The sequence below is a fragment of the Falco biarmicus genome, chromosome 9 (assembly GCF_023638135.1).
Source record: "Falco biarmicus isolate bFalBia1 chromosome 9, bFalBia1.pri, whole genome shotgun sequence".
In the NCBI taxonomy this organism is placed as follows: Eukaryota; Metazoa; Chordata; class Aves; order Falconiformes; family Falconidae; genus Falco; species Falco biarmicus.
The window spans coordinates 39,769,230-39,785,418 of record NC_079296.1 but is presented as its reverse complement, the minus strand read 5'-3'; the positions used below and the strand labels follow the sequence as shown (position 1 = coordinate 39,785,418).

The following is a 16,189-nucleotide window of genomic DNA, read 5'->3' as shown; positions in this document are numbered from 1 at the left end:
ACTCCTGTATGTACTCCGGAGCAGTCTAATAAATCTAAATGAAACTGCCATCAAGTAGAGAGGGACAGTGTTTTCAGTCTTGCCCTAGAGTACAGCAAGAAACATACTGCACTATGTATTTGCCTTACTACTGAGTTCTTCCTGCCAAGAAGTGAGTTTTTCTAAATACCAGAAGCAGACAGAGAACTGTATAGTTTTAAAACTTTATGCTTTTTTAGCTGGACATCAGCAACAATCATTTCTTCAATAACACACAGTGCAAAGGGTTGGCATTTTCACTGCAGGACTCTAATCTGATAAGGAGCCAAGACTTGAGCCAAATCTCAGCAAAAAGAGAAAGAAGAAATAGTACGTCTTCCTCTTTTTTTTTTTTTTTTTTTCTTTCCCCCCTTCCTTTACACAAAACATTACCAAACTGTCCTTTAGTGCAAGTTCAGCTCAGAGAAATAATTCTTGAAAACCCACTGGTGGAGAGTCTGTTTCCTTCTCCTTTCAGGTTGAAAAGGAAATTTTCTGTGAGTTTACTGTAATGGAGTGTTTGTCTGTATCAGAAACAGCCTGACCTCTCCAGCCACAAGATGAAATACCAGCAGCCCACTCTGTCACTAGTTCACTATTAGGAAATTACATGGGAGGAAAGACACAACACAAAATTCACAGGGAAAAAAAAAAAAGAAAAAAACAAAAAAAAAAGACATCAGCAGTAGTGGGAGTGAATGAACAAGCTTAATAATGAAGCCAGTAAAAAGGAAAATACCCTCTGGCCAATTGATAATAAAAGGTTACTTGAGGCAAAGGGTCAGATCCTGAGTGGTGTAAAGTGGTTCAACTTCTCCAGCATCAGCAAAGTGACAGTGATTTACAGCAGCTGCAAAAAGCCCCACGAGACAGAAAAACCCAGCTATAAAAATGGAATTGGAGGCCCACATTTTGCAAAGCTTGCACTCACTTTTAGCACCAGACTGAGGTACAGAGGTGACTCTGAGGGTTTGTTTCTGCGGGGGAGTTCCTGTGAAGTAAGCTGAAGTGTGAATTTACACTGCATTTGCTGCTGGGTCTTTAAGTAGGCTGTAAATTCATACCCTAGCCTATTTTTCAGGGATTTCCCCAAGTAGATAAGCCCTAAATTAGCCTCCTAATCATGGAGGCAGACAAAATAAATAGATGTTTTCAAAACTGCAGACCCACACAGGAATCTCTTTATTGCTTGCAAGGGCAAGCAGGTACTAGATAGTATATATATTTTATTGTAGTCCTGCAAGTGCATGGTGCCTTTCTTTCCAGCATTGGCTTCTGAAGCCCCCTCCAATCATCTCACTCAACATCCCTCCACTTCAAGAAACACCTTCAACCCCCCTGGCCCTGGCCCAGCTTCATGCCAGATTTCCATACCTTGGCCCCTGCCTCTTCCCTTCCCCATTCTAGTTCCACATCTGCAGGTCTATGTCCTCCTTACCTACTTTCCCCTGACCCTCAGGGGGAGCAGTAACACTGCCCTGGTGCAGAGGTGTCTCCTCCTACCAGTTCCTTGCCTCCAAACCAACCTAACCATGTCCTATCCATCCACGCCTCACCCATTCCCTAAAGCAACTGGACCCTTGGGTTAATGGATGCCCTTTGAAACCTCCTTCAGAAACATAAGGTTAACTCTCTGCCAACAAATGCCAAGAAGCTGGGTGAGATTACTCACACTTTCTTGGCTGAAAGAGGTTTTTACATGCAGCCGAATGGGAAGCCAGAGGCCTTCAGCGGGAGACAGAGGAAGCAGCTAGTATGGTCGCAGCTTCACCAGAGTCCTCAGGCTGGGCGCTTTGGTCTAGCATGGGCGCCTTGAACCACATGAGGCCCATGCTGTCTCCCTGGAAGCTGCAGTGAGACTGTAATAGAGCAAAGCATTTATGCCTTGGCTAATCTGGGACCTTGCACTGCTGTAACAGCTGCCTGTGCTGTTCTGCTGTGCTGGCTCAGGCACTCACTGCAGCAGTGTCAGCTGGGTTCCGCCTGTGGCCTTACCACTCTAACACAGTGACAGCATGGTATCCTGAAGGTTCCTTTTCAAGAAGTCGATTTACTAATATTCTCTGTCACCTGATGCAAACATGAGGTTTCTCAAGAGCAGCTTGGAACACTCTCCTTCAATGAAATCCCTGATTTTGCAAAGCATGAAAAAGACACTCAGTTAACAATTAGAAGTTTGAACCCTAAAATCAGTGAGGGAAGCAAAAAGGCATAAAATAACTTTTGACATCACCAGAAGAAACTAGCCACAGTGAACAGTCATCACATACACGACAGTATTCCATACCGTCGTTATCTGTTGGAGGAGGTAACAGCAGTCTAAAGAACAGGAACCACTTGCTAACAGGTACAAGACTGAAAAAAATATCTGAGAGACGCAGGTCACAGAGCAGTGATCCTTCCAGCACTTGCCTAAGTATAAGTTTCACCTTTGATGCACATGAAGATTCTGCACAATCAGCATCTCTGAGCACAGAAAGAGCTCAGCACCCTTTAAGACTATACTGCAGACCATTTCCTCCACTCCATTACCTTGAGCTTTCTTTCTGCCACTCTTCTTTGTACCATCTGCAAACATGTGTGCAATTGAGTTGTACCAGCAAATGCACTTAAAGAAAGCCAGTGTTTCAGCTTCACAGAACAATCTTCAGGGAAACTGGTTTCTATCAGCTTAGCAGCATTTATTTTGGAAGTGTCTGTGCTTTCATCCAAACAGAAAGCACCAACAACACAGTAAGAGCACCCAAACCCCACTAAGCCAACACCAGGATTAATGATAGCTCACAAAACACTGTTTCATATCAATCCACAGAGTAAAAAAAGTAATAGAAATTTTGAAAGGTACATAAATAGCAGAGAACAGCAATTGCATCACCAACATGATGCAAGTAGAAGAGAAGGTTGGGTAGTGTGGAAAAAGTCTTCTGTGTGAATTATTCACTTAGCTGAAATAATTTATCTTCCCTTTTCATCCTGCCCTGTTCAGGAAGAAAACAATATATTTGAGTATGGGATACCATACAGTATCCTCCACATACAGACAGCGCTTGCTTCCCACTCCAAAACAAGACATTCAAACTGGGCCAGCCGCATTAGAAAATTGAGTGCAAAAAGGTGGTTGTGTTTTACATTTTGAAATGTGAAAATCTGAGGTTCCAGAGGTGATTATAGACGTTACATTGATCTTGTATCACTGACTTCAGCAATGCAATCTACCATCAATGATTCCAAAACCACAGCAGCAAGGACGCTTACCTGCTCCCCTATGGGCTCCACGTGCAAAATGTCTGCTCTGACCTGACTCAATGTCATGCAAGACCAAGATGACACAGTATTAGTGCCATGTGGATGTGAGCAGAGAGCCACTCTTCAATCTACACACAATGCATGTAGCAATGGCTGCATTAGCTCCGTACTCAGAGCTCTACTCAAGGCTAGAAAGTACAAAAACCCTCTACGTGATCATGTTATGAAACCTTGTCATATTGCACATATGCAAAACAAAGCTGAACTTCCACTGCAGAAACAAATTTAGTTCAGACACTTCTGAATAATTGGTAACCTGAATATTTGTTAGTCAATGTAATGTCACTAGCATACTCACACAACTATGTCCTGCATTTTGGATGCCCTGTACCATTTAAAAAGTACTGGTATTTGAAAAGAAGGATGGCCCCACGCAGCTAAAGTACCTCAGCCCACAGCCTCAGGCAACCCATGCAGAATCTGAGATGGCCAACAAGTTACTGGAGTACAAGGAGAAAATTATGGAGATATAGGAAAGTAGTGTAAAATAGAAAGCAGACAATGGAGGTCACTGCATGAAGGGGACTCTGAAATGAATCTGTACATACCAGTATTTCTGCTGAACAACAAGAAGACACAGGGTGTGAAGGGAGTAATGCTGTGTTTTCACAGAGGTAAGCTGTAATAGGTTTCCATCTTTGGTCTCAAACCTATGACAGCAATATTTTGTTTACTTGTATGATGCATCATTTGGGGTAATGTACCTATATAAATGTATGGACTTTTGAAAGAGCATTTTATGTTTTTAATTTTCAGGGTATAATTTCTTTTGTTTGTAGCACTCCCAGGCTATAGATTTCCTGTCTAGCATCTCTCTCGTGGTATTTAAAACTCCAGAGCCAAGCTACTCTAAGTCCTTACTGAGCCTACCACTTAGATGATAACAGGGATAACCACCAGCATATTCCCCAGAAAGGGCACCCCAGAGAACACAGTCATCAAAAAACATCCACCGAGGCAAAGGAACAAGGCCCTTCACATTAATTTAACAACCTACTATCCCCTAAAATCATTGTCAATACTAATCTATTTATCTAGCAACTAAACAAATGTATATGAGTTTCCTATGCAATAACACATTGATTAAACCTTAGAACATTTCAGGCAGGGCATATTTCTCAAATAAAAATCAGACTTTATTAAACCTCAAAGGAAATTCCACATAAACACACAGCATCAAAGAGCCAGGAGCATGTAAGTATTTGGTCTTAATTTTAGTCAAAATTCAGTGAGTTCTTTCCAGTTGTTTCAGTTGCAACATTTTCAGAAGCACAGAGAACTGCTCTTTGAGAGCTAACCAGTAAAAAGAGTGCAGCTCTCCTTCTTAACACCATCACATAGTAGCGACAATACATAGATTTTATGCCCTGCTAAATGTAAAATATTTTAGAAAAACAAAACCAGGAAACAAACTGGGATTTGGTCAAGAGTTCATGCTGGCTGAATCACTGCGGCGTGGAAACCACCAGCTCTAAAGATGGAAAGTCCGGAGCCATTCATTCCCTCAAAGAAAGAAAAATGTAAAGAGAAGGGGGGAAAAGGTATTTTGGCTTGCTGGTAAGCTCCCCTGACATCTGAAACACAGGAAAGGCTACCTGTAGATAGATGCCTTGACCTTTTTCCTCCTCATCTCTCTCTAAGCAGGGCCAGCAATTTGATCTGCATCATAGTTTTTCATATTGGGTGCAGTGAGAATTGTTTAAATGTCACTCCCTGACTCAACATGCAGAAATGCTGTAGGGTCATGGCACTGCTTCTTCCCTCCACATCCTGCACCTACTGCCCTCTTCGGCTTTTACTCAGGAAAAAAAAATCTAATTACTAAATTCTACATACTTTACAGATTGAACGTGGCCAGTTTCTAAGTAGAGATTCATTCAGACTTCTCTGGATTGCCTTTTGTTATCTGAGAGCTGCCAAGGAAATACTGCTCAGAAGCAATTAAGGCCAACTGTTCTTGGACAAAGACCTGCAACAATCAGCGTATTTAGCAAGGCAACACAGTCATTTTGAAAGAGGCCTGGAGAATCCTACACGTTGTTAGAATTTATCTTCACAACTGCTGTCAAGATCTAGTAAAGCTGTTTGTGTTCTGCTCGTGCATTTCATTGTCTCTCACAAGCCAAAATCTTACTAGCAAATCATTTTAGCAAAGTCAAAAGCCAAACTGTTGTGCATGCCCATTGCTTGTAGCAAGGGTAACAGTTCTTGACAATAACTGTGCACCTTTGGCATTCCTTGTTTTCAAAGTACTGGCATACATAAACGTGCTATGCTTGGGTACTAAACACATTTGTCTCAGCTAATCATCATGTTATTTGGCATAATCCTGTCACTAAAGTTAAGAATCTTACCAGCTTCCAGAAAGCATTCAGACTCACCCCATCGCTCTATCTGCAGCAGCCTTTTGGCTGACCAAGAGCCACAGCACGAGAGGAATGTAACTGCTGCACGACAAGAGGGGAGCTGGTCCAGTGGCCAAACATTGTAAGCTGAGGAAGCCCCAGATGGGTTCTGCAACATATTTCCTTACACAGACTTATCTATATCATTTATTCTCCCTGTGCCTCCGCTCTGTAAAACGGTACTTTTATATAACAGGGTCTGTGAGAATAAATACTGTATGAAGTGGCACACTGACAAGGAGCGTGGAATCTATGATAACTCCCCATTACCAACCAGTCATTTTTAACACTCAAAAATGAATGATTCCAGAGAATGTTACAGTGGAAGTGACTCACAAAAGACTGAAGAATCAACAGTTTCTCGAACTGAATTCAGTTTTGTGAGTGTAAGTTCTAAAGGGTTCATTTACCATGATGATTCCATCTAGAAAGCAGTCTTTGAAAACTATAAGCAGCTTCCTACAGAGCAAACCGCTTGCTAGCAGCAATGTTAATTCATAGCACTGGTCACAACGACCAAGGAAGCCTTTCAACAAAGCAAAGCACGTTCCAGGATGTCCTGAGAAAAAGATCTATAAAAAGTGCGCATCAAAAGCCTGGGCCTCTTGTGCATTAGTTTTGCACGCTTCTTAATGCAGCTGGTGTTACAAAGTGCTTCCAGCCCTATCAAAATTTCATGGGCAATTTCATCAGGAGGGAATCCATTCTGAAATACTAGATTACAGTAACCTTAAGATAGGCACTAACTTTCCCGAGGTGTTCTTTACTCTGAAGAGAAGGCAGACAACGAAAAGCTTGAGCTAACTTCACGGTCACCTTGCATATGTCTAAAAGCCATTTTTGTCCCTTCTGGAGGGAACTACCTTACTGAATAATATTGTTTCATTGGACAAAACCATCCCACGGTCTTCCTTTTAAGATGTATGTTAAGGGAACTCCATCTTTTTTACTTTTTGAAACATACCTACACAGCATTGCATCAATCATTCTCCCTTTCTCTTTCCTGGAGGGCTTACCCTGCACTACAGCTCCCGGTGACCTCTTCATGTGCTGTACTCCTCTGAGCTTTCACTGCTGTCAGCTCCACATGCTGCCAGCATCTGTAACATGAACAAGCGCATGCTGAGTATTCCCTCTGCCCTGTCCCATGTCACCACTCCCACCCTACAGTCTGGCAGGGTGCATTTACATTAGTTTTCAAGTTTGGTTTAGCAGTGTGCTTCTGAAGTCAGCCCCCTCAAATGCCCCACTTACCATGCTTTGCTTTGCATCACAGACCAGATCCCTCTCAGACAAAACTAAGCTGGAAGAGGTGCCCCGGCAGCACAGGCAATGCACAGCAGCTGCACACAGCGTGCAGTCCAGGGGGCCTTGCTAGAGCTGCAACTCGCCAGGTCCACTCCTAGTTGCTGCTTTACTTGCTTGTGTAGAAGTTGTCTTGGAGTATCAGCATTCATTCTCCTTCAGGGAAATGTAACAAGCCCTTTCCACTCTGCATAACCATCCAAAACTCACATTGCTCCGCTCCACCCCCCCAAGAAAGCAGCCTGATACCTGTCTTTTCAGATATTCACCCAACCAGCACCTCCAGTGGATTTGAACTGTTACCATTTTGGACTACTCTTTGTTAAAACTGCCTGTCATCATTTAGGTCCTTGCTCCCCTGCCAGTATTCTGTCGCTTACCTCTTCCCTTTCACCTGTTTCTACTCTTCCTTTCTTTATTTTGGACTCTCTTGTTCTGTTTTATAATTTCAGTTATGAATAAAGCTCGAACTCATCGCTAACACCAAATTCATCTGAAATTAAAAACTCCTTCGTCTTCTGCGATTTCTTTGATTTTGTGTGACTGAATTTCTATGCAAGTTCTACCAGTGCAATCTGGAACTTCATGCTATCTATAGAGCAATCATCTCCTCTTATTTCTCAGTTTGCTGCAGCAGTCTTTTCCTTTGTGGGCCAACCCAGGACCCATGGAACTGAATGGAAGGACCTCATCTGTCTGCAACAGGCAGTCCCCTAACGCACTTAATGAAGTCATTCAAACAACTGATACTATTTATGTTAAATCTCATGGCTACATGACATTCAGAAATAACCATGTATGTTATGTGTCTTTTGCGAATACATTTTTCCTATTATACAATCTGAAAAAATACTGGGTTTGTTCTCATGTAATTGTAAGAATCAAATTTATATACAAGACCTTTAGAAAACAGAGACCCACCTCTAAATGCAAAGAACAAACATTTGCATTACCTATTTATATTAAAATATGCAGAAATTTCCAAAGTATTCAGTCAACTTATAAATTTTTATAACTTCTTCAAATTGTTAACATTTTTTTAACACACAGCATTATTTCAGCTTTGTGGAAGGCTCAATAACAATCTTTCTGGTCTGGAAAAAAGGAAAGAACATTATAATAAAGAATGCAGAATAAATAAAAACAAAACAGTACAAGCCGTACATCCACGCATACAAAGACAACTTTCATGGTGAGCTATAAGCAATTATAATAACACAATGTGCTGCATGTTGATTTCACCAGTGAAAAGAATTTCTCCAGTTATTGAAGAGTTTCCTGGCAGAATTTCAGAAAAAAAAATTCTGACATTCTCCCAATCTGACTTCTGTGCAATGCAAGTCATGCACATTTTAAACACCGATGAATAATACTGCCTTTCTTCTGCGAACTGTTAACAGCTGTAGAAACTATTATAGCCTGCTTAAAATCATGTCTCTGTAGTCAATACTCTCCAGACACTTAGCAATACTAAAGCTATTCCTGGGGCTAAATTAGAATTGCTATGTGAGTACAAAGTTTGATTTATGTTGAAATGAAACAACAAACATCTAATCTTTCCTTTTTTAAATAGCCATTCATATAAACACGAGTATCAGCTGCATAACTAGAAAGTGATACACTGAATTTACAGAAATTAGACAAAGGAAGACCACCCACAGTTACCTTCAAGGACAAAAGATTTGTCAGAGAGCAAGAGATTGCTGGTGAAGATACTTTGCACAGTCGTGGCTGCCCTAATGTTCTCATGGTGAGGCTGTGGTTTAAGAGAGTGATGCCTGATGAATCTCGTTTTTCAAGTCTCCTGAAAGACACAAAATTGATCAGCAGCCCAGTACCATACTGTGGTGATGCCCACCATCAGCTGCTTTCAGACTGATCACAGGCACAGCGGACTCCCTAGTAAAATCGTTCAGATGCATCCAAGAGGAAGTCAAGGTCTCTGTGTGCTAACATCATTATTTTGCATCCCAAAGCACAGGTGGGAACAGGAGATATGCTCAGTTGTGGTTCCTCTGACATTTTTGAAACAATGATTGGGAAGAGAGAGGAGAAGACAAGTGGAACAAGAGCAAACACATATAAATTTCAGATATGTTCTACAGATTCACGTATATTACTAAGATGTGCTGAAAATACAGTTTTGATTCCTTACTCTAACAAACTGCCACCAAAGTTCCTTTATTTTTTTATACATCTTCACCTTTCAAGAAATGAAAACATATAAGTCAATACAATCAGATTTGTGGAGGGTTTGTGATCCCTGATAAAGACAGCAATTAATTCAACCAGTAACAATAATAAAGTGAAGGTTAAACTAATTTGAAGACACTCCTCCTCCCAAAGAGTACCACAGATTGTTCAAGAAGACTTTAACAGCCTCAAATTAATGAGGCTGTTAGATTGCCCCAACATCATCTAGATTAATTTTAAATCTTCAGCTGCTAAAGTATCTAGAAAGGTGAAAGATAGAAACGTGAAAGTTGTTCAGCTCATTACTAGTTTTCCTTCTGTTGATAAATTAAATTTTTTAAAGCTTCACATTTGCATCTTCTAATCAGAGCTCTTAGGGAAGTCTCGGCGTGCACCGGTATTTCCCCACGTTGCACAGGTACACCTTCACCTTTTCCAGCAGACAGGCAAGCACTAGAATAGCCTGTCTGCCCTTCAGCTGCCCCAGATTTCATCAAACAGAGCTTTCCACACACAGTCCCAGTGCCTGGCTCAGGAAAATGCTGCTGGGTTGTGCCTGTGGCAAGTTCAGTGCTGCTTTCCAAAAAGTTGCTGCTGTTAGCTCCACCAGCTAACCTGCACCCTGCGGACAGTCTTTGCTAAAAATGCACATGAGCGGTGCAGCTGCCCAAGGACAGGAACTCATTCTCGCTAAAACCTGCATTGCCCACCACTGTCATAATGGGACTATGCAAGACTGAGGACTCCAGAAGCAAAACAAAACTTGAAATTCCAAATGCAGACCTAACACAGAGCAGAACTGCCGTAAGTCTACTTGCAGGTAAAATTCAACTTCTTGTGTTGGGCTTGACAGCACTGTTATTTTTGAGAAAACTCCCTTTGACTTTGCTCAAGACCGCAGTTTGTGTTTACACAGTCTGACCCCAGGCTGCTCCCAGCCCTTTGCTTTTCTTCCTCCCTGCTCACTTTCTCACTCCCTCCACTCTTCTTATTCCTTTTGTTCGTGTGTCTCCTTTTCTTCTCTATGCTTTTAGCCTTATCCCATGCTGCCCTCTGGGCTAAGATCTGTCTCCCTGGGAGGGCTTTGGATGCTGTAACTCCATAATCTGGGATAACACTCAGATTCAATCGTAGTAAAGCTGACCCATACCATTAGGTCTCTCTTGCCAAGTATCCTCTGTCCTTCCTCCTGCCTCTTTGAACAATCTCATCCTGTCTTTATTTAGTATCTGTAACTTCACTATCTTCTTGTCCTTAACTATTGGCCTACATTTCATATTTGCTGATTTTGCCATACTTAGACTGAGAGCTCCTACAGGCAGAGTAAACTTGTTGGATTTTTCCTTCCCTTGTCTATAAAATGTTTTCCTGTTACAATGGAAAGAGATGATCGGAACACTAAAACATATGGAAGGAGAAGGTGTGCACATAAGGGGGAAGAGGACCCACCATTTTCTTAAATTTTGATAGGTACCTAAGAAATAATTTTTCTTCCCTCCAAAAATGCTGACGATATGCAACGCAAAAAAATATTGTTTAGAAAAAAAGCATAAAAAATGCACCAAGTTTACTAGTAGCCATTATATCCTTTGGTCTGGGAATTTCAGCTGGGCTCTGATTCTTAATTCAGCACAGTCACAAGGCAACAGTGTAATTACAATCCTCTGGGGACTGCAAATGAAAAAATAGTTACGTTCAAATCCACTGATTTCCAAGGTCACAGATTTGAGATCAGGGCAGCAGGGAACCAAACAGCCTTACAAAACTTACAAAGTAAGTACAAATCATGCAACTAGGAAATTCTCATTTAAAATTCAAAACACCAACCTGATTTGCTAAACACAATGGTCAGTAGTTCCACTGAACTGAGTAAGAAAAATTAGGCTGTGGATTACAAGGGCAGATAATTTACAATGGGAGGCTGACAGTGGACCACATGGAAAATTCAGTGGCTTGGACGCACACAAACTTAAGAGAGAGGGTGAAGCAATGGCTATTTTGAGAATCGCTACTAGGCACAAACCAGCATACTGCTATGGAGTGCTAATAACATACGTGACATGCACTAATGGCTGCAGCATAGGCAAAAAAAGTCAAATAACCTTGTGATATAAAAAACAGATTTCAAGTGATTTCATCCATCACAGAGAAATTAAACAGAAAAATCCCCAGCACGTAGGCACACGGTAAACGCGAGAACAGAGCTTCCCTTCCCAGCAATGGATCAGGAAGATCTGATCTTTGGCACTAATTCTGGAATGAGACATCTTTTACAATAGGTTACCTCCTTACCTGCCTGTGTGTAGAAAAGTCACTGATAACTAAAAAACTCTAAAGCAACCTTCTGTGCTGCTTTTCTGTTATAATCATTACACTCCGACTGCTCAGAACTGAATGGTATCTGGTATCACTATCCTAACACATGTAACTATCCATCCAGACAATTACATTGTGCCTCTCATAGCGGGGAGGGACTACGAACACTTGGGGCAAACAGCACTGCTAACGCTTCCCATTTTGGCTGGTATCGCTGTGCTAGTGCAGCCCACAGGCAGGTGCTGTCGTTTCTGACAAGGCTGTTGGGTAACAGTGACAGGAATCTGTCAGATGCTGCCCACACACAGGCCATGTCCCACACGGCACGCTGACCTCCTCCAAAGAAGTTTCATTTTAAAATTCTACTGAACATGTTACAAATACCAGCCGGCACCAAGCGATGCATTGCAGGGAAAGGGAAAGGCGTAACAGTCAAGACAAAACAATGGGGAAATACCCTCTGAGGGCAGCGGTGGGCTTGCCAGACCTCGTGCTGTGCTTTGTTGGAGAAACGGGTTGGATCTCTGTGACGGAGGGACACTTGGCCCATCGAACCAGGTAACATGCAAAGGTACCTCTGTGCTTCTCACGCAATGCCCTGACCCTGTGGTTGCCAGAATATTAGTGCTGTCATAAAGATGACTTTAAAGCAGCCTCAGGCTTTGCCAAGAATAAACCACAAGTGCCTTTACCTTCACAAGATCATATTCACACCACGTGCAACTCCTTTTTCCCCAGGAAAGAGCTCTGTGCCAATGCATAAGAGGATGCATGTTAAAGACCTTTGACATTGACTTGATACAACCACACAGCCTGCCATCTGTTCTTCCCTTGGACAAGGAAATTCTGAAGGACCTACTTACTCCTGCTTCCTGCCTTCATTACACCACTTGAGGTGCAAAGCTGATGGAGGTGAACAACCAGTTACATTTCCTAGGCAGGCAATAAAATATTGGAGGATCTCTACTAGCAGATGAGCCTTTGCACACCTAGCCATGACAGCTCAGAGCACTTCTGCTCCCGTGCAAGAGGTTATCAGACCCACAGCACAGCTTTAAACTTTAAGCTAAGTTATTGGACTACCCATCAAAGCCTGTGAGACAAACGTATGTGCTCCCTCTCCCTGCCCTGCTGCAAGCAAGCTCTGCACTTGGATCAATTGGATAGGTGGCAATACCTTCAGCTACACAAATAGATTTGGAAGAGCTCTTCTGCAGCGCACTGGGAGCTTGGGTACAGTATGCAATGAGGTAATTTCAGTATTGTCTCTTTAACGAAAAGAAAAGGCCCTGAAATTACTTTTGCTTTTGGAAATTATATTAAGACCAGTGCAGAAACTGGTAGCAAAAAGAGATTCATGAACACCAACAAAGTGATTCACCAGCCCCTCACTAGGAAGTGCTATCATTGCACCACGTCTCCCTGAGAATGGCACAAGAGACAGGACAGGACAGGAAAGGGCTCTATTCTCCAAAAAAGAAAGAAGTATTAAATCTGCAGGTGTGGGCAGACAAACAAGAGGGGACAAATTGTCAGTGCTCTGGGCAGCGAGTTAGGTGCCCAGCACGGTCACTATCAGATGCTTGTAAGCACTACGGAAAAATACCAGAACGTTTCCAGTCTAGTCTGGGATAAATTGCAAATTCTGGATATATTGTACAATTACACCACAGCCCAACCAGATTCTTCTCAACCTGATCCATCCCTCCAGCCACAAACAGTAAAATCCTTTCTTGCCTCCTGCTTAGCAGCCAAATACCAAGCGTGCTCTCACATCCTCTTACCTAACTCTGTCCCACATTCTTTGACCCACAATATTGCCTCCGCACCCCAAAATGGGTTCTCAGCCTTGCCAGGTATCCATACACTGTGTACACACAGTATACACTGCATATACACTGCATATACACTGCATATACACAGTATGCCTGCTCCACCCCTCTGCCCTGCCCAGCGACGTTACCCAAGTGCTCCAGTGCTTCGCAGGTCAAAAGGCACAGGACTGCTGCACATCCAGCTGGCCCAGGGAACCCCAAAGCACTTCCGACCCCTGTGCTGCACTGATACTCGCCTTGGGGCTCACACTAAGGAGAAGCTGAATACGTGTATGAAGCTACTGGGGAGCAGAAAGCAAGGGAGGTTTAGGTTTCAGCATGTGTGTGCGCCACGTTGTCTTCAAGAGTGACACAGTGGGTAACAGGGTTTTTTCAGTTCTTAAAATGTACCTCGTGTTGGACATGACCATGCTCTCTGCAGTTATTCTGGGCGGTATCAGCTTGTCAGCACCACAGAGCCCTAAGTGTGCTGCACTCTGCATGCCTTGTAATTAATGGTCTGCCCCTTGCAAAGCAGGCAGCAGCAGGCTTGCAGCTGCATAGCTACCAAACTGACAAACTGACATCACCCAGATTAAGAGGATTTTCTTTCGGTTAAACTTACTCCTTTCTCCTCAGCCAGCCCTGTGTGCCAAGATGTCAAAGTACTACACCTCCAGTTCACTTCATAGCGATGCTTCTCCCTCCTCTACAACTCTCCTCTCAAAAAATCTACACTTACAGCACCTAACATCACCAGCCCCGAGCATCTGAACGACAATAAAACCAGTGCTTCTTGCCTCCCCAGCCTGCTGCCCAGCTATGCCAGAGATGAGGGAGGGACACTTTGAACTCAGGGAACTGCCAGAGAAGAGAGTGGCAGGGTTTTTAATCACTCAGCTTCTCCAAAAATCCTTTAACTCTCTGCAGGAAGACTGGTGGGCCTGCTGCTGTGCAGATCTGCTGGCCCACAGCACACCAGAGGTTAGTGTCAAATCAAGGCTTTAGGAGCTATCACAGAGCAGCACTGGAGAGGTCATCTGCAAGGAAGAACAAGTCCCATGCCATGTAACATGAAAGCAAGTTATAAGTATTTATTCTGCTATCACTCCTAAACCCCCAGGGACTGGCCTTTTAATGTAACTCACATCCTCCAATCTAGTAACCTCCGTTCCCTGGAGACGTTCCTGGTGCTGTAGATGCATAGACAGGGCTTAGAGCTGAGCAGCTCTGGGAATTCTGAGGTATCCAGCCACACTTGGTGCCAGCCAGAGCAATGCAGGACTCCTCAGGCAATCCACCTGCTTCGCTGGGTCCACCTAGAAAAGGAAGCCAGCCACCCAGCAGCTTTCCAGCTCAGCCCTCAGTCACACCCAAGCAGCAGAGCGGAAGGAAAGCTGCTCCCTCTATTCCAGCAGTGCCCGCAGGCTCTGGCACGCTGACCGACAGCGCCTGTCCCAGACACCCTGCATCTAAAAGGACAGATAGTCAAAGGGAGGAGACACACACCAACAGGGAACTTGGTTGCATGACTTCTCTGTGTGGTTGGGCCTCTATGAGAGAGACCGTATTCTTGACATGGTTTCAGTGTTCCTGTACATCAGACGTGATCATAGGGGAACTCAGTCAGCCACAGAACATGGAAACGCCCCTTCCTTCAGCCAGACACACTATCCTTGTTGTGTGTATGCGGGACTCCGTTAAAGTCATGGAGGCGCACCCCAGAGACAGCAGACTGGAAGAGGTCACAGATACCTGGTTTATATCAGTTACCCAGAAAAGTGAATGGTCCAACTCTTCTGTGTAGTATAAAATCTCACATACCACAGGAACAGAAGCTTAAAGTCCACATCGTACTTTACATTGCATGTGCATCTTCCAGTGATGTCAACTGGATGCGAGCTTCTGATGCTCAGCCAGTGCTACTTTTGCCAGGAAGTATTTTCAAACCTACCCCATCAGCTCTAGGCTCACGCTTATGTCCCAACAAAATCCGATGCCTCTCCACACAACCCACACTTGCACTATACTTTTACATCATAGAAGGGGGGTGGGGGGAAGCTTGCAAAGTAACATTTACTTTGTCAAATTCTGAAGGTTTTCTGAAAAGCGAAAGCATTTTTAAATCTTGGCCTCAGGAAAAATATCCCCTGCTCTCAGGAGTTTGAATGGGATGGCCACATTTCTAGGCATAAGGACAGCTGATAACCTGTGGTGAGATTACCACAGCTCCCAACAGGTATCATTTCACCACAGGGCATGAGAGCAGAGTTCCTGAAGTTCAGCTGGTTCCTGAAGCACAGCTGAGGAGTGACATTGTGTTAAGCTACAGCAACGTGATTGCTTCCAATAGTCTCTTTTATATTCCAAGGGATAAACTATCCTTGTTCCAAGGCATGGGTCAAAATATTGCAAGAAATGCAGGACACAGAACAGAAGAAAGGTTATTTTCAACTTGTTAGGCTTCTCACAGTTTTCAGATGCTGCACACATTTAACCAGTTTGATCATTTTGGTTACATCAGAACATCTTTATATCAAAACAACAAACTTCTTGTTTTTACATCCTTTTTTTTTAATTCTAGTTATATGCCACCCCCTTGAAGTAAAATAGCTCAGATTCACACATAAAGATTGAGATGAGATAATGGAAACAAAAGAGAATGAATCAACTGGTTTTGTACACAGAATAAGCATCTATAGTTACAAAGCAGCCTATGCGCTGACTCTGCCTTGAGTTACATTACACACTGGCCCCTTGGATCCCAGGACTTGAAATCACCTTTGCTCTCTCTGTCACAGGTCAAGTACAGCTCAGCCAAACCAGGAAATT

At 43.1% G+C, this 16,189-nt stretch overlaps 1 long non-coding RNA gene across 1 annotated transcript; it reads right to left on the bottom strand.

Moving 5' to 3' along the window:
- Positions 1-2,274: 2,274 nt before the first annotated feature.
- LOC130155438 (uncharacterized) lies at positions 2,275-14,810 on the bottom strand. Its single transcript, XR_008824081.1, has 6 exons — positions 8,700-14,810; positions 7,988-8,128; positions 6,984-7,190; positions 6,746-6,829; positions 3,873-3,974; positions 2,275-2,996 (listed from the first exon to the last, which is right to left on the bottom strand). It is a non-coding gene; the product is annotated as an uncharacterized LOC130155438 (long non-coding RNA).
- Positions 14,811-16,189: the final 1,379 nt, after the last annotated feature.